The sequence below is a fragment of the Notamacropus eugenii genome, chromosome X (assembly GCF_028372415.1).
Source record: "Notamacropus eugenii isolate mMacEug1 chromosome X, mMacEug1.pri_v2, whole genome shotgun sequence".
NCBI lineage: Eukaryota > Metazoa > Chordata > Mammalia > Diprotodontia > Macropodidae > Notamacropus > Notamacropus eugenii.
In genome coordinates, this window is record NC_092879.1 from 72,621,453 (window position 1) to 72,646,703 (window position 25,251).

Sequence of the window (25,251 nt, forward strand, 5' to 3'; positions counted from 1 at the left end):
CCAGGTAGGGATATAAACAGTTTAACCTTATTGAATGACATGTGTTTTTTTTCTTTGTTGTTTACTTTTTTATGCTTCTCTTGAGTCTTTTCTTTGACAATTGAATTTTCTATTCAGTTCTGGTCTTTTCATCAAGAAAATTTGAAAGTCCCCCATCTAATTCAGTGTCCATCTTTTCCCTTGAAAGATTACGTTCAGTTTTGTTGGCTAGTTGATTCTTGGTTGTAAGCTCCTTAGCCTTTTGGAATATCATATTCCAAACCCTCTGATCCTTTAATGTTGAAGCTGCTAAGTCTTGTGTAATCTTGACCGTGATTCCTTGATGTTTGGATTGTTTCTTTCTGGTTGCTTGCAGTATTTTCTCCTCATCCTGATAATTCTGCAATTTGGCCAAAATATTCCTTGGAGTTTTCATTTTTGGGATCTCTTTTAGGAGGTGACTGGTGGATTCTTTCAATCACTATTTTACTCTCTGCTTCTAGGATATCAGAGCAGTTTTCCTGGATGATTTCTTGAAAGATGCTCTCTGGGCTTTTTTTAAAATCATAGCTTTCAGATAGTACAATGATTCTTAAATTATCTATCTTGGATGTATTTTCCAGGTCAGTTGTTTTTCTAAAGAGTTATTTTACATCTTCTTGTATTTTTCATCCTTTTGATTTTGTTTGATTCTTGATATCTCATAGAATCATTAGCTTCCATTTTCCCAATTCTAATTTTTAAGGAATTGTTTTTTCAGTTAACTTTTATACCTCTTTTTCCATCTGGTCAACTACTGTTTGAGGAGTTGTTTTTTCCCCCACTACCAATTTGGCCAGTTGCATTTTTTAAGGAATTGTTTTCTTTAGTTAATTTTTGTTTTTCCTTTTCCAGGCTGTTGACTGTCTCTTGCATAACTCTCATTGCTTTTCCTAATTTTTCTTCTACCTCTCTTATTTGACCTTTAAAATCCTTTTTAGTTCTTACAGAAAGTTTTTTTGGGCTTGAGACCAATTCATCTTCCCCTTTGAGGCTTCTCATGTAGGCATTTGACATTGTTGTCATCTTCTGAGTTTGTATTTTGATCTTCTCTGTCGCCATAGTAGCTTTCTATGGGCAGGGTTCTTTTCTGTTGTTTTTTTTAACTCATTTTTTAGCTTATTACATGACTTTTAAAGTTGAGTTCTGATCCTAGAGCACAGGAGGTACTATCCCAAGCTTCTTGTACAGGGTGCCAGTGTCCTGGTCACTGGCTTTCTGTGCTGGGGCCTCAAGTGGTGGCAGCTTCCTCACTGAAAGCCTGGCCTAGTCACATTTATAGTACTGGGGGTGGCTAGGCTGGCAGTTTGTCTTCTATGCTGAGGCTGGGGGCCTCACAGCTGACATACTGTGCCACTAGCCTGCTGAGGCAGCACTGAGGGGCCTTGGTTGTTGCTCTGTGCTGTAGCTAAGAGTCTCCTGGTAGCTGACACCCTCTGTGCTGGGATGTGCTGTCCTTTTACCTAAATGAGACAAATCTTTCCTGAAGACCTTCTAAGTTATCTTAAGCTAGAAAATGGTCCAAATCCACCTTTTTGTAGGTTCTGTTGCTCCAGCATTCATTTAGAGACTTGATTTTACATTTTTTTATGTGGGAAACTGGGAAAGTTCAGGCAACTTTCTGGTTTTTCTCTTCCATCTGGGCTCTGCCTCCTCAATAAATAGCTCTAAATTGAATTGAGTAGATTCTGCCTCATTTATTTATCTTCAGTTTTGAGATTTATTTTCTTCTTTGTCTACTTGAGTTGTCATTATGATAGTAGATAGTATGTTTTTGTTGTTGTGGTTGTTGTTCAGTTTAGACCTGTAACTTCATTGGTGTAGGCAGTGCCCAGTAAGGACTTCCTCTACCAATGCAGATATTCAACTGATTTGCAGCTTCTCTTGTCTTAAGAGAATTGTCTGCAACCTTGAGAGTTTAAGTGACTTGCTCAGGGTCACACAGCCTGTGTGCATCAGAAGCAGAATTTGAAGCCAGGTCTTGAGGGCTCCAAGGCCATGACTCCACTTAGTAGGGTTTTAAGGTCTCTAATTACAATTATATGTATCTGTTCCTTACCAGTTTTTATTTTCTGATTAGAGATTTTTAAAGCAAATTGTTAGCCTGTCAAATAAGAATATAGCATATTTATTCCCTAAAATCCATCCTGGTATTTTAGTTTATTAATAAAAATAGGTAATAGGAGAGCATAATCCCAGCATTAGAGTATATCTACTTCCTGAGGATGCCTAGCTAGGCATGGAGAGGCTCTTTGATTATGGCAGCTGAAGGAGAAGTGGACAAAAGGACCCTTCCCAGATGGCCCCCAGAGACTGACTTCAGCAAATTTCCTGAGGTTGACAGCTGCTAGTGAGCCTCCTCACCATCATCACTTTAATATCCCTTCCCGAACACCACCCTTCTATGTACCACAAACTTCCCTGACATATTTAATACACATAGATTCTCTGCTGCTTAGAAGTGGCCCTGCTTGAAGGCATGCCGACTCCATCTTGTTCTGCATCACTCATTTTGCCATCACTGGCTCAACTGTAGCATCTAGTGTCCTTCATTGTCTCTTCTCTTTTTATTAATGCAAAAAGACTTAGCTGCTGAGGGTGGAGGATTCCAGAGTCCTGGGAAAGTTCTCTCTATCTCACCTGACAAACAGTTTTCTTTGATTTTATGAAACTAGCTATATTAAGACAATAACTGCCTTATTCATCTCCTGCAACTAATAATACATATTTTTCAACAAGTATACTATTCTTTTTTGTATAACCACCTATGTTTTATGAATAGCCTTTTTCCTTTTCTTTGTTTCATACAATGACACATTGAATAACATTTAGTTTATAAATGTTTCCCTAAAATTTGTATGTAAGGAAACTCTTACACCAGGCTCATTGTAGATGCCTTACATGTCGGTATCTATCCCTGTTGGCTGGAAATAGAAGGCTTCTTGCTTCACTCTTGATTGAATCCTTACTGCTGTTAGCTTGCCTTGACCTCAAAAACCCAAATTCACGAGTACAAACCCTCTTGGGTCCCCCGAAATTTCACTATACAGACTGCAAAACAAAGAAAGATAGAAAATGACCCTTCATCCCATGCAGCCTGTTTCTGCTTCTGCAGTGAGGGTGGCAGAAAAGTGGGCAGAGGATGCTCAGGAGCATATAGTTTTTAGATCATCTAAAACATTAATATAGCTATTGGTATTCTAAATGTGAGACCCTTATTGGGTGACCAAGTGATGGCTTTTCCAAATTAGAGCAATCTTGACATTTCCTTTGTAAATGAAACAAGAGAGAAAGAGGTCAAAATTTAATAGGATGGCTCCCAGGTTCTCCTTGGACAGAGGTAAATAAAGGAGTTGGGGGGATTAGTTTTATTCGATGTCCAAAGGCAACAAGATACATGATTTCATGGGCTCTTTGGTCATCTTATATTACAATGCTCTAGCTAAGTTTTTGCAAGATCACTATGGAAATAATTGCAGCTTGTACACCAGCATCTTTCGCAGAGGATGAGGAGGAAGAGAAATTATATGAAGGACTCTATCAGACTCTTCAAATTAAATTGACATATAATTTAATAGTTGAAGATTTCTGTGCAAAAGTAGGCATAAGGAAAGATGTTGATATGCCTATAAATCATGAAACCTTTCTTTGAGAGAGTCTCTTGACTCATAGGGACTGCATATGTTAAGCCTCAACTAGTGTCATAAAACATAAATGGTTATATTTTGATGGGAAGTGACTGATTACCAGTGTGGTGATCATTTCCAACCATCTAACCATATACCACAGACTTGTTAGAGGAAAGATTAAAGTCACCATGAAACTAGAAGAAATAATAATAGATAACATTTAGTGATCCTTTAAGGTTTGCAAAGTTACCTCATTTGATCTTCACAAAAACCCTGGGAGGTAGGTTCAGTTATTCCCATTTTAGATAAAAAGAAAGTTCGGCAGAAAGATGTTAAGTGACTTGCCCAAGATCACACAGCTAGTCACTATCGGAGATAGGATTCTAAGTCAGGTGTTCCTGACTCCAGATCTGACACTCCTCTGCCACTGAGCTTCCTGAAAAGAATCAAAATGAAAAAAGACTAGAACAAATCTGAGGTGCCAATGTTACTTTGCTTCCTGAGATTCAGGGCACCTGAAGGAAACCTTACACGGAAGGGAGATGGAGGGAGGGGGCATCAGAGTCAGGACTGCTGCTAGTGTGTGAAGGTGAAGAGCAGGGGAGAAACTGAAAGCAAAGTGGGTAGTGATTTAATAAGGAATTACTGAAAAAGAAAAAAATATGGTATGTAAATAAAATATCCTAGAGTAAGAATTTACGTATATGAGAAATTTGGCAAAATGTGAGAGATTTGTATGAGATGACACAGAATGAAATAACCAGAACCAGGAGAACAACATATACAATGTCTGCCATGAGGCAAATGCAAAAATTACAAAAAGGAAGTTGAATTCTGAATAACTGAATAACCAAAGCCCTTCCTGAAGAACAGACACTGAAGCTACCGACTTCCTTGGGTCAGGGATTGGAAAACTTGACAGATGTTTGGGTTTTAATTTGCTTTTTCACAAGGGAAGAATCAGTCTGGGGAGGGGGGTGGAGGGAGGCTCTACCTCTCACTACCTGGTGTGCATGGGCAAGTCATTGTACCTTTCAGGTCTGGCCTCAGTTTCCTCAAGTGTCAAATGACAGGGTTGGACGAGATGACATCTAGGGTCTCTTCTAGGTCTAAATCTGTGGTCCTATGACTGCTATAAAGACAAAGAACAGCAATAAAATGTTTTTTTAAAAAAACAAACAGCAAAACTAAAATCTGAAATTTAAAAAAGTGTAAAAAGGAGAGGGAGAGAAAAATGGAGAAATTGTAGCCAAGACAAAACAGTTACACAATTCTCCCAGCAGCCAAATCAAGTGAACATGCCTTTATTAAGTACCTACTATGTGCCAGGCACTGTGTCAAGGACAAAAGGTGCTCACATTGGAATGGAGTGATCTATATCTCCTAGGATTTAGGTATATGGATATGTTGAAGTCTGAACCCTAAGACCATAGGAAGTCAATATATGATTGACCAAAGAAAGTAGCTAGTCATAAATGTCAGCAGCCCACATGATTCTAACTGGGTTCTATGTCTCAAACAAATGTTTTTCACTAGAACGGGAGGATGCTTAAAGGTTTCTAGGGCCAGTACCACTTGGCCATCTCCCAACTCAATGTCAGTATCCTTTCACTGGTTGTACCCCTTGCTTGGAATGCTCTCCCTCACCTCCACCTCTGGGAATATGGATAATTTACATATGTAAATACATAATTTACATATATATGTAATTTGCATTGGGAGACAGAGCCAATGAGAAAGAAAGGAGACTTCTGAGGGGCTGTACCTATTGTGAATTTTCCCTGTATTTTTCTATGTTCCATGTTGCTGGGACCCAGACATTTATTGCTAGCTACTGATTTCCTTTGGTCAACCACAAACTGACTTCCTGTAGTCTTAGGAATCAGACCTTAGTGTGTGTGTAACACACTCTTTCCACTATGTCCTTTTTTCCCTCTAACTTAAATTCCTTCAGCCCATGTTCCCCTAAGCTTTGCACTTGTGTGGCTGAAAAGGACTATAATCCATCCTGGGAACAGATAACCTTGGGCCTGGTGGGATCCTGTTTCCTCAATGACAGAAGTTGCTTCCCATCTATTTTTCCCACTTGGACACTTCATTTTGTAATTCTGAGCATTTTCAATGACTGTCCCCTGTGCCAAGAATTCTCCCCCTCTTCATCTGCCTCTCCTGGCTTCCTTCAAGCTTCAGCTGAAGTCCCACCTTCTGCAAGAAACCTTTTCCAGGCCTTCCCTCTGAGATTCCCCCAATTTATCCTGTCTTGATTTATCTTGTTAATAAAACATATTTGTTTGCAGGTTGTCTCCACATTAGACCATGCAGCCCTTGAGAGCAGGGACTGTCTTGCTTTTCTTTGTATCCCCAGTGCCTGGTATACAGTAAGCACTTAATAAAGGCTAGTTGACTGGTCTCAGGAGGCTGAAAAAGGCTGGTGTTTGCAAATATTAGCACCATATCCTTCTCTTTTTTTCCCATCTCCCAGACTCTTGGTGTCTCCTTTTTCCTCCTTGCCAAGTGCCCAAAGGCTGCCACAAAGGTACCACTCAGGCTACCATATGCCCACCTCCAAGTTCTCTCCAGACTCCAAAATACCTCTTCTTCCTATCCCCCCCCCCACTTTGAAAATACCCATTCTCTCATTGTGGTGTGTAATAATGGTATAATCTTACTGAAAGAATTATCCCTTAACCCTCTCTGGGGAATTTTGAGCTTTGTGGAATACAGGCATAGTGACTAACTGGAAAATTTCAGGCAGTCAGGAGTTGTTTTTTTGCCCAGGAAGGTCTGCTATTTGAGACTCTTAGCTGCCTGGTTCCCTGAGTAATGAGAATTTTAGCATCTTCAGAAGGGCCTCAGCAACTTTTTTCCTGATCCTCTCCCCAGAGCTAGGATAAAAGGATTCCAGTTCATATTTCTTTCTGCACAACTCTTTTCCTCCCCCTTCTAACATTATTGGAAGGAAGTTGAAAGAGCATATTGGGCAGGTGAAGTTGACCCCAGTTCCCTTAGGATGAGGTCTTGAACATTATTTGAAATCCAGCCTTGACAAACAAAGCCTTTTCTGGCCTCAGTACCACCAGACCAGGGTGGTTGTTTCTTGAGAACTGTGGTGGGATTTGGAGGAGCTGGGTTGTTAGGAATGTTACAGGTGGGATTCCTGCATTTAGGAGGAGATTGGGACTACATCTCTAGGGTCCCCTTTTAAGATTCTAGGATTTTGTGTCATCTCCTTTTTCTTGAAGTTTTGAGGATTGATTCTGGCTGGAGCTAGGGTGGGTAGACTCAACAGTCTTCCAAATATCTCATGTTTATTAGGAAAGGTGCTAGGCAATGAAGAGAGATGCCTCAGGCTGGTCCTCCAATAAGTCAGACCTGAGGTATTCAAAGACTTCCTTTATCTTCAAGGAGAGATGCTTTCCTTTATAGAGAAGATGGAGGGTATGCACTGTGAACTTATCTATGTCAACTTAGGTGAGTCCCTTCCATTCTTTAGGCCTAGGTTTCCTCCTCTATAAAATAAGGGGATTAGACTATGACCTACTGAGGTCTCTTCCTGTTCTAAATCTATGATCCTATGATCTGGTGATCCCTTCATAGTTTCTTCCCTCCACCTCAAAACAGTCTCTCCAGCCTGGTATCCTTGGTTACAGTTCCTTGGAAACTGGAGATGTAGTCATTGCAAACCCTATTAGAGTGGTACAGTGGATGCCAGCCTTGGATCTGGCATCAAAGAATTTGGGTTTGAATAACAGCTTGGCTACTCACTGAAGGGTATGACCTAAGGCAAGTCACATAACCTTCCTTGGCCTCAGTTTCCCCATCTGTAAGGCGAGGGGCTAGACTAGATAATCTCCAAGCTCTAGGTCTTTGAGATTCTACGACTCCCCAATCAATATCCAGCGGCTCTTGTCTCGCCCCCTTCTCCTCACACCATCCCTCCCCCTGCCTTCATTTTTGGAGTGCGGTCTTCCTCCCCCCTCCCAACAAGCTCCTTTCTCTTTCAGGGCCGCTCCTCCTCGCCCGTAGCTGGTGGGCTCGACCAACGAGAAAGTGAGTCCTCCGTAGCGTCCTAGAGCGGAGCCGGAAGTGTCCTTGGAGGGAGAGAGGGGTGCGACGGAGGACTCAGTGGTCCGCGCCTCGCCCAGCCACAGCCCAGGTGCCATTGTCCTTTCCCGCTTCAGGTGAGTCGGTTTCGGCGTGCAAGAGCTGCTTCTCCCCCTCGTCCAGGGCTTGGCCCCACCTTGTCTCCGGAGTTCTTGGGGGCCCTTGGGGACCCTTGGTCTCTTCCCTTGGTCTCTTCTCTTGGCTCTCTGTGCCCCCCCCCCCCCCGCTGGCCGTCCCTAGCCCACGCCATGCGGCCTCTTCCCCCCCCCCCCCCCCACACACATGCGCGCGGTCTGATCTCGCCCTTGTGGGCTCTCCGCCCCCGCTTCTCCAGCTTTTTTCCTGCACTCGGGTTCAAGACCCCGCCCTTACTGCCCGGAGAGCCCCAGTTTGGCGGGAGCGGTGCCTCCTGAGATGGTGGTAAGACTGGAAAGGTATATTGAGGCCCGATCTGGGGAGGGCCCTGAATGACAACATTAAGGAGTTTAGACTTTATCTAGCTTACACATTCCCGCCGCTTGGTTTTGGGTAAGTCAATATCTCTTAGCCTCATTTTGCCACCTGTAAAGTGAGGAGAATAATACTTTGGAAAGTTTTGAAAAATTAGATAGGAAACTTTGGAGGGCTGTATTAATAGAAGCTGTAATTATTGTTATACGCCCTTGATCATTGACCCATTAAGATCTGTGACCTCTGTGATAGGTCTAAGTTTACCTTTATTCTTTACTTGCTCAATATTTAAGTAATTTTTGAGTGATAAATCTCATCCTTTGTATTTTCACTATTTAGGGGAACTTGGGGTTCCATTCATTCTCTTGGTCCTCCGTGTCCAGTCTTTTGTACGGCAAAGACTCATCCAGTATATCTCTTTGGTAAGTTTGGATTTTAGTATGATTTTAGAAATAGTAAAGTGCCATATGGATATGATTTTAAAATTATTAACAAATACAGTTTTACTAAGTACTTATATAGGGTTACAAAAAGAAGTAGGAGACTGTGGCCAGTATTTATGATCTAGTTTGAGATAGTAGTAATTATATATAGCCAGATCATATATTCCCAGAATTTTAGAGCTGGAAGGGAGCCTAAAGTTCATTTTGACCAAACCCTTTGTTTTTATGAATAAAGAAGTAGATTCAGAGAGGTTATAGTTTTGTTTAAGGTCACGCAGCAAATATTTCATATAAATTGAGGAGAAGGTGCTTGTAAATAATAATATCTCTAAATAAAATTTTGTTGCCAAGTATCTTTGTGTAGGTGATGCTATTAAAAGGCATTTACCTTAAATAGTTGAACAAAGCTTCTTTATGAAAAGATTAACCTTTGTCCCCACATTGTAAAGCCCAGTAGAATTGGATAATTGTACTCAAGACCATTTAAGATCTTAACTTTGCCTCTTAATTGGTCTACAAAGGGCTGAGTTCCAGGGACTGGTCTGAGGAATCCTTCAATAAAACAGTTCTTTGTGATGGACAAAGCTGGACTCTACAATGTGTAGCTATAATTTACTTACTTGTACATATTTTGTATAGTGAGTTTGTTGGCCTCTGAAAAGCTGACTGTGATATGAGTAGTAAACCATCACTGAGAGCTCCTGGGGTACATAAAGGGTAAACTTTGTGGTCCTAATGTATCAGTCACCATTTATTAAGAATCTACCATGTGCCATGCATAGGAACTGGGGATAGAAATAGAAAAGTCAGTTGGTCCCTATCCTCCAGGAGGACGGGCCTAAGATACTCTTTCCCCCCTTAACTAATCTTCCATCCCTGTGTTGGGAACACAGTCATTGTAGTTTGTCAGATCAGATTAAAAAGCTGAAATCATTTTGAAAGCTTTTGGGAGCTATTTTTATTTTTATAGTTGTAGCTGTTAAAGGGTCTTCAGACTAGAATCTCATGTTTATCTAGTTCATTTCATTGGACACTTATTAAGCTCCTACTATGTACAAGGTACTGGGCTAGATAAAAAGGACCAGCATTTATCCAAAGAGCATTTAGGTAATTGAGTATGCTTCAATCAACTTTCTTTTCCAATAAAAAATAAGAATGAGTATTTTCAGCCAGGTTAATTTAACTTGTCCTCATCTTTAAATGTATGTTTGTGCTGGGGAGGCAGGGCAGTCCTTTTAAAGCTCACTTTTTCTGTTTTACTAAGGAAATATCTCTTACCTTGTGAACTTTGGGAATATTGTCACAAAATATTCTTCTGTCTTGTTGCATCATAGGTTTAAATGGCATTAACATTGTGGTCCCTCATCATGCAACTCTCCCTGACATCCCAAATTCTCTGACTTTGAATTCTGCCTCTGGGAATCATGTTTGCTATGTCAAATATCTTCATGGAATGCATCTGTTTCATTACTTGGGTATTACTATAGATGCATTTGCAAGGGCGACATAGGTTTTTTTATTTTGTTATACATGGAAGTCTTGAATTAAACCTCATGGCACAGGCCAACATTTTATTTTAGGGGAATTTAGCTTACTACCTTCCAGAACACCTTACTTGCTCAATGAATTCTGTTTTTCTCTCCTCTCCATCTCCTGCTTTCATAGTTGGAGCCTTCAGCATATTGATATGTCCTCAAACACCGTAGCTTTCCAGTTCCTCAGTAGAAATGGTCATACCCTTGATTTTTCCATCACCCATAAGTGTTCTCCTTCCATATTAATGAACTTTGAAATTCCTTTATTTGATCATAATCTTTTGTTATTCCATCTTTGCCTTTGTCTTACAACCCCTAACCCTATTCTTTATCCTCCTTGTGACTACCAATCCCTCTACCCCTCAGTTCTTTCCTATGCTTTTACTCATTATTCTTACCCTGGCTACACTTTCCTACCTTCCAGATCTTGACCAGTTCAACTCTATGCTATCTTCTACTTTTTGTCCTTGCCCCTTTTTTCCTATTATCAGTCTTGTCCTGCCATTCCTCATTTTCAGATTACTCCCATCATCCTTTGACTTTACTCCTATTTATGTGTTCCTGAAAGAAGCTAGAGAAAATAACAACTGTGCTGACTATCTATTAAAGATTTATATTACATAATTTCAACTGAGCCCTCACTATGACAGAGCAATCCTTTTATACTTCCCTAATGGAGTCACTATTCCACTCACCACAGTGGCTTTTCCAAACCTTTTCATTTTTCCTTAGTCCTCTCACAGCTCCCCCATCTTTAATTCTTTCAGCTGAGAATCTTGCCTCGTATTTCATTAAAAAACTTGAGGCCATGCACTGAGAGCTCCTTCTTCCCTCCTCTCCAAATGATATCACTCACAGGCCTTCCTCTACTATTTACTCTTCACCCTGTCTCACATGAAGAAATGGACCTTCTCCTTGCCAAGGTAGACCCCCCCCCCTTTACATACCCCCTTGATCCCATCCTGGGCTATCTTTTGCAGTAAATTTCCCTTTCAGTTATCCCATTCACGAACATTCAGTCTTTACTTGTTTACTGGTTGCTTCCCTGATGCCTACAAACAAACCCATGTCACCCTCATCCTTAAAATACCCTCACTTGATCAATCCATCTATCCCTGCCAGCTACCACCCTAAATCTCTCTTGTGCTGCTAAACTCCTTGAGAGCAGTCTTATGAGTGCTACCTTCACTTCCTTCTCATTCTCTTAACTTTCTACGGTTTGGCTTCCAATATCATCATTCAACTGAAATTGCTCTTCTCACAGTTACCAATTGTCTTTTTTTTTTTAAACCAATTATCTTTAAGTGCCAAATCTAATGCCCTCTTTCTCCATCCTCATTCTTCTTGAAACTTGTAGACTTTGACTGTCATCCTCTTCTTGATTATTTCTTCTCTAGGTTTTCATGAAACCGTTCTCACCTTGTTCTCTTACCTGGCTAGACAGTCTCCTCAGGCCTTGCTGAATGTATCGTCTTGGATTTGTCTTGGGAACTCTACTTCCTCTAAACAGTTTTGTTTAGTGATCTCAGATCCTATGGATTTAACTATCCTGTCTATGCAGATAATTCTCTGATATAGTTATCTGGCCTTATCTTCTCTCCTTAACTCCAAATTTGCATCTTCAACATCCTTTTGAATATTTCAAACTGGATGACCTATAGACATCGTAAACTCATTGTGTCCTAAACTAAACTTATTATCTTTTCCCTTAACCTTCCCTTCCTAACTTCTCTATTACTGTTGAGGCCAGATTTGAACTCACGAAGATGAATCTTTCTAACCCCAGACCTTGTGCTCTATCCACTGCACTACCTAGCAGCCTCTTTACACCTGTACTATCGTAATAGTCTGCTGGTGGGTCGGCCTGCCTCAAGTCTTTCCCTGATACAGTCTGTCCTTCAGTTAGCTGCCAAAGGGATCTTCTGAAAGCAGAGGACTGACCATATCACAGTCTGGATGCAGCCTACTTTTCCATCTTGTTGCACATTATTCATCTTTATAAACTGTGTGTCAGCTGAACACTTGGCTTGCTTTTCCTTGCACATGAGTCTACCTTCCTTACCATTATCTCAAAGAACCTCTAGCTTCTTTCAAAACTGAGCTTGGTTGCCAACTCCTACAGGAATCCTACCCTAACGTCCCCCACTTGTTGGTGTCCTCACCCTGAAAATGACTTTCTTTGTATTTTGTGTTTAATGTTCTATATAATGTGCTTTTTCTTTTCACCAATAAGAATGTAAGGGACAGTTTTGTTTGCACAGTGCTGGCTACATAGGTTTGTTGAATGAATAAATCATTGTAGGGTATCATTCCCTTCCCTAGTGAGTGTTTGGTAAATAATTGTCTGAAAAGCTGTTCTCCATTGAGGATTCTGTCCTTCAGTTTCAGGTGAGTTGATTTCGTTCTATAGGGGACAGTTAGCGTTGGTGCTTTCCTTTTTGTTTATTTACTTAAAATTGTTTTTGAAAACCAAACTAGCATTCTCAACAAAGATAGAATATGGAATTAGGTCCTTTGATAAATCCATAAAATAGGAACTAGTTACATTTTTATTGAAAAATAGTACTTTATTTTCTGTATCCCCTTCCAGTTGATTTTCTGGCTGCATAGTTTTGTTGTCATTTTTTAGTATAGCACTTGTCATTGTCTATTATTCTCTTAATTCTGCTATCCTTGCTTTTTGTTCAGTTGTAGGAGTCTGTCCATATTTGTTTGTATTATTCATAACTATTATTTTTTACAGTGCAGTCATAGTCCATTACATTGCTATACCACAGCTTATTCATCTGTTTCCTGGTCGTTGGATATGTAAGTAGTTTCCACTTTTTTACTATATCAAATGAGAATTATGAATTTATTTGTATGGGTAGTTTGTTTTTCTTTTAATAGCCTTTTTGGGATATATTCCCAGCACTGGGATCACTTGATTGAAGGGTATGACTGATTTTGTAATGCTTGCTGTGTGTTGCCAGATCAGTCACCTCAGATCTAATAATGAAATACAAAACAGAGTGCCTTTTCCCCCCACAACCTCACCAATATGGATTTTGATGGTATGGGGCCATTTTTGTGTTTTTCAGTTAAATTGGGTATTGTAAGAGAATGTTCTAAGTTATTTCATTTGTTATTTCTCTGACTTTGGAGAGTTGAACAACTTTTCAAGTGGTTATTAATGGAGAAATTATTTCCCTCTTTGAGAATTGTATTTCATCTCCTTTGACCACATCTCCACTGGAATAGTTGTCCTCTTATTTTTGTATAATTAGATTTGCCAGTTTACTCTTTTTATACTTTCCACCATTTGATAGTAGAAAAAAATTTTGTCTTTTCTACAATTGAAGTAAATCTGTTACTCTTTTACTCCTATATCTATGATGACTTAAAGATCATTAGATCATTAATACAGGTGAAGCTTACTTTATAGTATGAGATATGCCTTAAAATTAATTTTTTTCTACATTGCTATCCAATATTCTGAAGAATTTCTCATCGAGTGATTCCTTTTTTTTCTTTTGGGTTTATTAAGCACTTATGTATATTAGATTCTCTTTCTGAATTTTCTATTTTTTCCATTTTTTTTTAATCAAATAGTTTTGATTATTTGAAATCTGATAGAGAAAGTCCCATCTCAGTTCTCATACTTTCTCATAATATTCTTACTGAGTTTATGAGTTTTTAATGGGTTATCTAATTTTATAAAGTAGCTCATTAGTATTTTGATTGGTATTGAATTAAACCTATGAATTAGTTTGAGAAATAGTGATGTTATATTAGACTTACCTCTAACCATTTGCAATTGATACCTGATTTAAGTTAAAATAGTTTCATGTCTGACTCTGAAAAGGTCTCTTGTATTTTGGTAAGTCTGACCAAATGTTTGATACATTGTATTATTATAAATTGTGTTTATTTTCCTCTCACTTTTTCCTCATTTTTATTGGTGATACAAAAATGCAGATCATCATTTATAGGTTTATCTTATATCCTGCTTAATTTACTACAGTTATTTATTACCTCAATTTTTGGGGGGGGGCGGTTGGATTTTTTAGATACGTAATTATGTCACTGGCAAATAGAGATTATTTTAACCTTTCTTGCCACTTATTATATTATCCCTTTTAATTTTTCATATTGTTCCTTTGATTACTATATTTTTAAATCTTTTAATTTATTTCTACATTTTATCAAAGACTTTTTGCATCTGTTGATATGGGGGTTTTTTTGGTTGATATAATCATATTGATTGTTTTTCTTATATTAAGCCAACCTTGTATTCCAGGTATCCTACTTGGTCATAATAAATCATTTTAACTGGGTGGGGAGAAATATTTTGATGCATTCTATTTGCCAGTATTTTATTTAATATTTATACGTCATTCATTAATGATGTTGGACATTAATTTTCTTTTTCAACTTTATTTTTGCCAGATTTGAGGATCAAAACCATAAATGCCTCATAAAAAGAACTAGGTTACATGTGGTCTTTTTAATTAGAAGTAGTCTATGTAATATGGGGTTGGTTTGGTTTTTGAAAGTGTGGGAGGATTCACTGTGGCTTGGTTTGAGAATGGTATCTTTTGGGGGAATGGAGAAATATAACTCCTTAATAGTGTGCCTAATTTCCTTTCCAAAATCAATTTGTTTAGATTATTTTTTCTGTTTTGTCAGTTTGGATATTTTATACTTTTGTAGATATTCATCCATTTTTCTTTATGGCTTATGAAAGGATTTATTAATATAAAGTTATACATGGTAGTTTCTGATAATTTTCTTAATTTCTTTTGCATTTATTGTGATCTTTCTTTTTGCATATCTGCTTTTGATACTTTGAGGTTCTTGTTTCTTTTTTAAAAAAATTCTCATTAATTGTTTACCAGTTTTGGTAATTTTTTTAAAGAAAAACAGCCCTAGGTTTTATTTATCATTTTACTTATGTCATTTTCCATTTTATTAATCTGTGTCCTGATTTTGATGGTTTCTGTTTTTCTTTGGTATGTTGCTTTGTTCCTTTTTAAATGCTTTCATTTTCTCTCTTTCTCTTTATATATATTCTGTGTTAAAAATTTGCATCTGAACGTTGACTTGACGGTATCCCATAGATTGTGGACTGTTGTCCATGCCTTTGAGGTATCTGTTTTATAACTTCCTCTTTCACTCAGGATTTATTTAATAAAGAGTTTGATTCTATGCATTATGGGCAGTAAATGTAACATATATAATTTTTGCCTTCTAAAATTTACTTTTATGTTCCATCTTATTAGTAATTCTTAACTCTTCCCATGAAATTTTCTTTGTAAAACTATTAAAATCTATTGTTCAACTCTTATCATCTTGTTTATCTTCTGGTTTGATTTCTCAAATTCTGATACTAAGGTACTGAAATCTCTTAATGCTATTTATTGTTACTTATTGCATGACTGCAAGCCTTCCTTTCTAAAAGTCTATTATATTTAGTCATACATATTTAAAATTGATATTCTCTGATTTTGAATAATTTTAGGCATAATATAATTTCCTTATTTGTCTCTTTTAATGCTTTTTGGTTTGAATTCAACTTTATTGGGAGTCATCCTGTTTTTCTTGATTTAGATACAGCAAGACAAAATTTGGTCCAACTTTTAAAAGTTTTGCAAATCTATACCAAATGTGCTTCTTATAGATCAGGCATTGTTGATTTCTCCTTTTTGATACATTTGGTAGTTCAGTTTCTTTTTATAGAGAATTTTATATATTTATATTAAATACGATAGTTAAATTTGACTTCTATCATTCTTTGATACTAATGTTACTTGTTTGTTAAAAAGGAATATTGACTTATTTCTATTATTAAACCAGACAACAAAACAGTGCCTCATAGGATTCCTCTATTATGCTGTTATTATTCACTTGCAAAGATTTTACCTTCACTTTGAGGATTACTATGGTTTCTCTCTTCTCCCCTTTCCCCCACTCTGTGTTTTTATCTGGGGACACCCTTTTGTACTATGCAGTAATTTAGGAAACACGCTAGTTTTATAACTGATTGAGTAGTTAATCTTGGTTTCAAAATAAATATTCTTGCTACTTAAGCTTTGAAGGCTTCTGCTCTGGTGAAGACTCTGTTGATATTACATATCCAAAATTCTTTAGAGTTGCTTCCCTTCTTAAATGTCCATCTCTTTCCTTTAGACTGTTTACTTAGGATTTGGGGAAATTTAATCTGGATTGCAGCCCATGGTTTTCAGTTTTTGTCTGTGTTATATACTTTTCTGTTCAATTCTTGGTTCTTTTAGAAAAATCTAGTGAGTGCTTAATTGATGTGTTTTCATAGCTGGTGTCTGCCTTTTGCTGGCTTGAAGTGAAGTTTGGAGATTAATATGCCTGGGAGAGTTGAGTTTTCTGCTTTTCCTTAGTTATGTAGATCCTTCCTATTTCCAGTGTTGCTTGTTTTTCTTGAGCAGAACAGTTACCTGTAAATACACGAGTAAGACTTTAATGATTTATGGGAGCCCAGTGAGTCTGAGGTTGCTCCTTCCTGAATTGTCTTGCTATATAGTTTCCTAATGTCTTCCTGGTTCAGTTATTTTCTGGGCTTGTTTTTCTGATTTCACTGCTACATTGTCATTTGGTCTTCAACTGCATTCATTTTTCTTTTAATTTTAAAATTTGATGTTTTCAGACTATAATCAGTCTTTATAGGTGGAATTTGAGTTTTTTCCGCTCATTTTTTCATTTTTTCTAAGTATTTTTAGCTTTGTTGATATCTTTTAATTCCTCTGATTTTCTTGCTAATTCTTCCCTAAATTCTTTGAACTGGTCCATTTTGAAGATCTCTCAGGATTCTTTGCGCTGTTTCTCTTTTTAGATATATTTCTTGGTACCTTTGTCCTTGCTTTATTCTATAATATTTTTGTATTATATTGGAGCTCTTTGATTTGCTCATTGTCTTTTTGATGTGCTTTTATTTTGTGTGAATTTTTGGTGGTATGGTTTCTTTGGGACATTGTCATTGTTAGTTTTTCAGGGGAATCATGAGGAGCCTGGCTCCCTTGCACTCTCTCCCTGCGCCATCTTCTCAGAAGTCCCCCCATTGGTGTTTTCTATTTATCATTTCAGATGACAGGACTGAAACTGAGAGCATGGAGTCTGTTCCGAAGTGGGAAATTTCTGAAGAAGTCCAATCACAGGGCATATTATCATCAGGATTCCCAAGGAACATTCTCATGGGTCCCAACTGTGGACAAGCCTCTGGCAGTGATTATAGGTTAGAGACACACAGCCTAAGATGCCACTGCGACACAGTCTTTCTTTATCTTTCCCAGGAAGAAGGTTTCAGGCATATAACATTTAGCAGAAGAGTGTCCTCACTGGGAAGAGAGGCTGTGTATGTTATTGAATGTGAGACAATTTAAAATCCTCTTACATAAGAGAGATCCTGTAGGAGGGAGAGCCCAGGAATATGGTTTATATGACCACAGCTTCAAGCAGAATGCAGAGTTTTTAAGATGACAGAGAGAAACTCTATGAAATGAATCTGGGGAGAAAAAACCCAAACAACCTCCTACAAAATTAAATCAGAAGTTAATCATCATCAGGAAATACATAGCACAGAGAAACCTTTTGAGTGTAATGAATGTGAGAAAGGATCGACTCAAACCATATCTGAACCCCAGAAAATTCATACTAAAAGAAACCTTATGACTATAAAGACTATAGAAGAGTCTCCAGCAGGAGCTCATCTGACATTAACCATCAGAGAATCTACAGTGAAACTAAATCCTAGAAATTTAATGAGTGTGGTGAAACCTTTAGCAGTAGCTTTTTGAATACCAGAGAATTGACAGTGGAGAGAAACTCTGTGAAGATAATGGATGTGGGAAAGCCTTCTATCAATTCAAAACTCATTAGATACCAGAATTTACAGTGGAGCCCCGTGAATGTAATTAATGTGGGAAGCTCTTCAAGTAGAGTTCAGCATGCCTTGATCAGAAAATTCAAGCTAGATTGACTTTCTGTGTAATGAATATGGGAAAGCCTTCATGGAGCACATCTTGATTGCACTTAAGATAAGTCATATTTGAGAAATATCCTATGAATGGAAAGAGTGTTGGAAAATCTTCAGGTAGATCTTTGATGCTATTAAATGTCAGAGTGGAAAGAAGCCCTTATGAATGTAAACTGTGTTTAAGGCTTCAACTAGAGCTGGGACCTCATTCAGCATCAGAAAATTCAAACCTGAGATTTGAACCTTTGAATGCAATTAATATAGAAATGAGACCTACAGATTTGTTGCATCTCAAAGTATCCAGACTAGTGCTAGATTTTATAAAACTTTGAAGTTAAAGACCCTGATCTTCCCAGGGTAAAATACTAGAACCTGCGAATTTCTTTCTTGAATCAACTGCTCTCCCTAAGCACTCTTACTACAGTGAGCCCTGTAGAAGCTGCCTTCCCTGCATATTATCAAGTTGATGACCTCGAACATATGAAACAACCCTTTCAAGCCTCTTGAAGAAGTCATACCCCCATCAGCTTAGCTTTTACCTGTTGACCACCTCTCTTTTTAGCCTGACCTGCCTTGTTCTTTTTCCCAACAACAACAACGACAAAAACAAAGCACCAGGTTTGGTCCTGTGCTTCACCCACATCCACAGAGGCTCCTCCTAGCTCAAGCCAAGGAATTTTGCCTCAACTATTTGACAGGATGGGGAAGGGTGTCACGATGTTGGGAAAACTTTTGCTTCAGTATCTTTGATTATCAACTTTGTGCTATTGCTGTCTTGGGTTTGGGGTAGTGCCTATCTATGCGTGCCTTTTGGGATGTTTGGGAAATGGGCAAGTTTTAGAAGATTGTTTAGACACCTGTTACCATAGTTTTGTGTTCCATCCTGTGTTTTGGCAAAGGTTTGTGTAGACCTTCTTTAATGGAGATCTAAGCCCTCACCTTTTACTTAGAAAAGATAATATATTTTCTTAATGATCAGAAACCAGAGGGCAGAGATCAAGGAAGGGAGAGGAGCTTTGGATTTGGGAAGTTTACTGGTACTGGAATGACAATGTGGATGTATTTAATGCTGAAAGTTCAGGACAATCAGGGTTGAACCCCTGTGCCCTGTACAAGTGGGGCACACCCTAGTTTTGAGAACCCTAGCTTGAGTTAGTAGCTATATGATATATATCCATATATATGTGTGTATGTGGATATATATATATATAGATATATCTGTATATGTGTATATATATATATATCCCCAGTCTCTCAATTTTTCATTTTTGACCTGTGGGACCAGATAAATTTTATAGAGCCTAGAACTACCTGTCTGTATTAAATCATATATATATATATGTAAGGATCCTGCAGACTCAGTCCTCTTGGTTGGTGGAAAATGCACCTCTGCAGGACCAAATGTGCTAACTGTGTGGGCAGTGCACCACCTTGAAAGCACAACTCCAGGACACATGGACCCTACTCACATGTTCTCAAGGATCGAATACTGGATTGCTGCTCTCAAAATTTGACTCTACCTTCAAATTGTTACCTGGGTTTTTGGCCCTGAACTTACTGTTCATGGAGCTCTATCTATCCAGTTGTTTTTGTTGAATAGATCCTCTCTGGGTGTGCTGTAGGGCTTTCTCATTCTTATTTCTGGGCTATAGCCCAGTGTTGGACTCCTATATGCAGTTAGAAAAGTAGAAGTCAGATAAATTTTCAAAGACATACAGCAGAAGGAGTCTGCTACCTGCTGAGTCCAGCATCCATGCTAAGGCCCTGAAACTATTTTAGATCTTTAAGCCTCTTCAAGTAATGTGCCTAAGATGTCACTTATACGGAGTTACGGTAGTCCACTAAGTAGGGGTCTCAAAGACCTGAATGGGAATAACCTGGTTCAGGTTCAGGTTTCAGAGACTAATAAATCAGTACCTCCAAACTGAAAGGCAAATACAATCCTTGGTGGAATTCTATCCCTAGATTGTATTGGCCCATCACTCTTAGCTTAGTGTTGCATCTAAACAGGGCCAGACTGCTGTATCTAGGCTTGATCAACTTCCCCCTTACCTAAGCAGAGAAGAAACCTGTAGCTGGTCAATTTGTGTCTGTATTGTGACAGCATCAACCATTATATTTAAACCTTTCTGTAAAAATACCCTGTTCCATAAGCAGAGAAAACCCCTATCATGGCAGTCTAAGCTAGCTGAGTCCTCTGTAAGTAAAGCTCCCATATATCACTTGCAGTTGTTAGTAAAATTCTATGTGCTAGGTTGGCAGTCCTGATGGCTTTGAGTACTGGTAGGCTCAATGTTACTCAAGGTTGGGGATTGGCATTACATACCCCTTGACCTCAAATGGGGACAAGAAATTTTAAGGTTGAATAAAAAAAAAAAAATCTTTGTATCTGACCATGGGGTCCAGGCTAGATAGGGAGGTGACTAGAGAGGGTTGAGCGGACTGGAAATGAGAGTTAAGGTGAAAATCAGAGTTGGAGTCAGCAAATGGAATTTTAGAAGGTAGGAAACTGTAAATAGGAATTTTTCAGAGAAGTAACTGGATGGCAGTGGTGGGGATGAAATGCAGATTAGCATTAGAATTGAAGAGATTAAGGAGCTTTGAGGACACAGTATTAGAGAGCCATCAGTGTGGATTCAGCAGTCATTGAGGATGAAGAGGAAGACAGCCATTTGTTGATATCATTGAGCAGGATTGGCAAATATTCTGGAAATCAATAGATCATATTTTCATAGTGTGAACTTGAAAAGAAGTTGCTGAGTGTAGTTTTCTTTGACTAATGGAAGTATTTGTGTTTGCTTTTTAATTGTCCTTTGGTATTTTTGAAATTTTACTTTAGGAGGGTACAAATATTTTTCTGAACATTTCTCTGAACTTAGATATTTTCATTATATTAAATGTAGGCTTTGACACCTCAGATTTGTCACATGTCTTGTTTATTATTGTGATTTACTTTCCTAATATTACATAAAAATACAGTTTATTATACCATGCATTTAAAGATGGTACAACTCTTTTCTTCATTGTGCTGCAAAAATAAATTTGCTGCCAATGCCATTCTTAATGTAATTTGTTTCAATTTTCTGTCTTGAATTTCTTTAGGTCCTGTCCTCCTGTGGAACAACTTGTGCCCAGCAGGGGATATGTTTTTTTTACCACTTTTATTATTTAGGTCCTTTTTTTCCCCAAGAAAATTGCTAATTTTACATGTCCACCAATTGCAAAAGCGTTCAACATTTGATTTTCAACAAAATACATTAATTGCCTAAAGCACTGTGCTAGGTCCGTGGCGAAGATACAAAAGTGGAAAAAATGACACAATGTCTACTGTCAAGGAGCATGCGGTCTGTATGTACACAAACAAGTGTGATATAAAGTTATAATGGAATCAAAGCAAAGAACAAGATTGAGATAAAGCTCTTTGAAATGGGAAGGGGAGAACGCTTTATGTGGTTCATGGGAAATAGGTTGGGGCCTCAGGTAAGATCTTTTTATTTTGCCCCCCTCCCCCTTTTCTGGTGGGGAAACAGGGAAGGCTTCCTGTATGAGGTGATAACTAAGTTGGGCCTTGAAGGAAGAGAACTTCAACAGGCAGAGATATAATGAAAGTGGTCTCTAGGCATGGTGGGTAGACTTTGAGAAAGCACAGAGACTGGGGAACATCTCATAGTCAGTCCAGTTTGGCTGGAAAGGTAAGTTGGGGCCAGATTGTAGTGAGCCCTAAATGCCAGGCTGAGAAGTAAATATTTTGTCCATTAGGCAGTGTGGAGACATGTATATGTACAAGTATTTTTTGTAGGGGAGTGACATCAGACCTGTGCCTTAGGAAGATTGTGGCAGGTGTATAAAGGATGAATTGAGGAGAGACTAAATATAGGGAAAAAAACAGAATGAGATTACAATAATTTGAGTGGTAGGAGATCAATCTGAATTAAGGCAGTGGCTTCATTGATAGAAAGAAAGGAATAGACTGAAAAGATTTGTGGATGTAGAATTAACAGGACTAAGCAACTGATTATACAGAGAAAAGGAAGATTCACAGAAAATATTTTGAACCTTGATGGCTTCAAAGGATGGCATTACATTTATAGAAATGGACAAGTTGGGAGCAAGGTTAGGTTTAAACGAGATTAGTTTTCAATTTCTTGGCTTTCGGTTTCTAGCAGGACATTCATGTGCTGACATCTGGCATGTAGGTTGTAGTTGTTGCTCTCCACCAGCTATTTATGTATATTTAAGACTTAGCTGTGTAGATAATTGAAGCTGTAGGAGAAGGTGAGATTAGCAAAGGGGAAATGAAGAAGAATCAGCAGAGGAGAGTGAAAGCCAATGGTCATTTAGAAGAAGAATCTGAAAAGAGCCGTATCTTGATAACTAAAAGAAGAGAAAATTTTGAAAAGGATGGAGGTAATTGACATTGGTTATAGAGAGGTTAAGGAGGATTGATGACTTAAGAGAAGATAGTTGGACTTAGAAATTGAGGTTATTGGTGATCTCAGAGAAGAGTTTCTTTAGAGTATTGTGAACAGAATTCAGGTCATAAAGGGTTAGGGAATGGATGGTAAGTAATGGATTACTTTTTCTAGGGGGCAGGGATATAGATAGTGGCTTGAGGAGGTAATACTGAGGCGAGAAACTTGTTGGTTTTCTTTTAGAATAGAGGAAAAGTTTGTAGGCAGAAGGAAAGGAGCTATAAAGGGAGAGATTTAAACATGAGAAGAAGAAAAAATGATTGCTAGAGCAAGGTTCTGGAAAATGCTGAATGGGATGGTATGGGATCAAGAGGGCCACTTGATTTTGTGATGAGGGAATGTGGAAGATGAAGGAGGAGATACAAAATTTTGAGGTGGGGAGAAAGACAGGAGCTTGTGACTTGTGGCTTCAATCTTAGTAGTAAAATAGAAGTCAAAGTGACCTCCTGATAGTCTGGAGTAGAGTTAGGGGCTGCACAAGGCAAATTTGGTCACAGTGTGATAGGGACAGTCATGAATAAAAGAATTGTCATGTACTGGTGAGTTCTCACATAAAGTAGCAGGAATTTCGAGGGAAGTTAGCTTGTTTTTCCACTTCCACTGTTGCAGTTGAAAAAGTAGAGAAAGGTGATAAGGTGATAAAGTGGGATTAAGTCATCCTCATGGGAACTGTGGAAGGTGAGAGGATTCAAAAGTAGGAACAATGCATTTTGAAAGGGCTAATTCTAGGGTCAAGACTGAAGGGAGCAAATCGAATCCAGAACTGAGATGAGAGCAAGAAAGTAGAGATGAGGATGAAGAGGGCCTTGAACAACAGAAAAATAATGGACTTGGGAATGTCAGAATTCAGCATTATGGAGGTGAAGCAGTTTCAGGTAATGGCAAGATTTAAGCTGTGACCACTTTTATAGGTGACTGAGATGAGTGGAGATGGGTGTTAGGGAATTGAATTTATTTGTCAAAAGATGACAGGGTGGTTGCAGTCAACAAAATACTGAAGCCGTTGAATATGGTTGGGATGGAAAGAGGTAAGCCAGGTGCTTCTAGGAAGGTGAGAGAGTATCCTAGAGATCTGAAGATGGTAGCAACATGGCTTAGGAAGAGGTAAATAAAATTAGGTGCCTTGTACTCCAGAGGAGGAGAGGATGTTCATTGATGGTTGAAGAGCAGGGGTATGAAGGTGGCAGATTTTTAAAATGCAGATCAGCAAAGATGTCAACACTGAGGCTGATTGATGGCAGGGCCATCAAAGGATGAAGCCAGCTTTCAGTTAGTGCTAGTAGGTGGGGGACATGGAGGAGGTTGAGGATATTTGTTAACAGGAAAGAGGGTTTTCCAGAGGTCACAGTGGAAGAGGGTAGGGAGATGAGCATCATGACTGAGAGGTGCAAATTTTAGATAACATACAGTCCCTGGACCAGTCAAGCTAATATAAATAATTAAAAATCATTACTTGAGGAGTGCAAACAATGCTGAATGAAATCCAAGGGCCAAGGGTGGAGGCAACTGCAGATAAGTATGCAAATGGGGAAAGGAGCTTTGAAAGGGATTTTTGCAGAGTTAGGTGGTGGTTCTGAGTGACAAGCAAGGGAGCAGGAGATTATAATCTGCAGGCTATGGAATAGGGAGTGTTTATAGCTGATTCTAAGAGCATAGATGGATTACTAGAAAATGGAAAGTGGAATTAAGGGTCTGAGAGAGTTAAACGGCTTCAAATAGAATGTGGTCTAAAGAAATTTCCAACTTCTAGGTGAGTGAAGGGGTTTAGTTGCAGTGGAAAGAATTGAGTCAATGCCAGTGAGGGTGGGGACCTTCATGGATTCAGTCTCCTCATTCCGTGCCCTTGGCTTTTTAGCTGCATTTGCTCAAATTGGTTCTAGCCATTGTTATGACTTTATAACTGTAGTGGATTCTGTTTGTAGTAACTTACTTTGCTTCTCCTGCAGATGAGAGTATTTACATTTAATTCATTATAATATTTTTGCTGGGTTTTTTGTCTGAGTTTTAATTTATGTCATGCCATTCATCTATACTTCTTATTAATTACTTTTTTTTGGCAGAGACTTTTTAACTTTGCATTTTCTATGAAATTAAAATTACCCTGTATCATTTCTTTTATATGTGCTAATATTATATGTGTTTATTATCTGAATAGCTGAGTCAGTCATTTTCTTAGTTTTAAAGCTTCTGTTCTCATGATATAGTAATCCTGTGTGCAGTCTGATTCCAGGAATGTTGATTATATTATGTGCACATTAATAATATTTCTTAGTATGCCTGGTCAGCTTTTAGGGCAATTTAGTTTACTTATGTATTTGTGATGTGTTTTTAAGATGGTATTTAGGTAATTTTTTTAAAAATCAGAAATTATTTTTTTTTTTAAAATTAGTTCTTTCAGGTGGTTTTCCCCCCTATATCTTATATTGCTTGGTTAGTTCACATTTTAAAGAGCTGAAGTCCTATATAAAATTAGAGTTGTAAGGAACCTTACAGGTCATGTAATCCAGCTTCTTACCATCTGTTGAAGAGAAATCCAGTCTGCCGTTTCCATGGGAGGTTGTTATAAATGACCTTGTTTTGAACGTTTCCAATGACAGTACAATTTTAAATAACTAC

The 25,251-nt window shown here is 38.3% G+C and overlaps 1 protein-coding gene across 3 annotated transcripts in view; it reads left to right on the forward strand.

Moving 5' to 3' along the window:
- ZNF275 (zinc finger protein 275) overlaps positions 1-24,753 on the forward strand; it is a 58,868-nt gene extending 34,115 nt beyond the window's left edge. For 2 of the 3 annotated variants that reach the window (XR_011971288.1, XR_011971289.1), the window contains 4 exons: positions 7,652-7,828; positions 8,541-8,623; positions 12,923-12,987; positions 17,275-24,753. The gene's annotated coding sequence lies outside the window, so the exon portion shown is untranslated. Of the gene's footprint in view, positions 1-7,651; positions 7,829-8,081; positions 8,186-8,540; positions 8,624-12,922; positions 12,988-17,274 lie in introns of those variants that run through there. The other variant, XR_011971290.1, reaches the window with a different exon arrangement.
- The last annotated feature ends 498 nt before the right edge of the window (positions 24,754-25,251 follow it).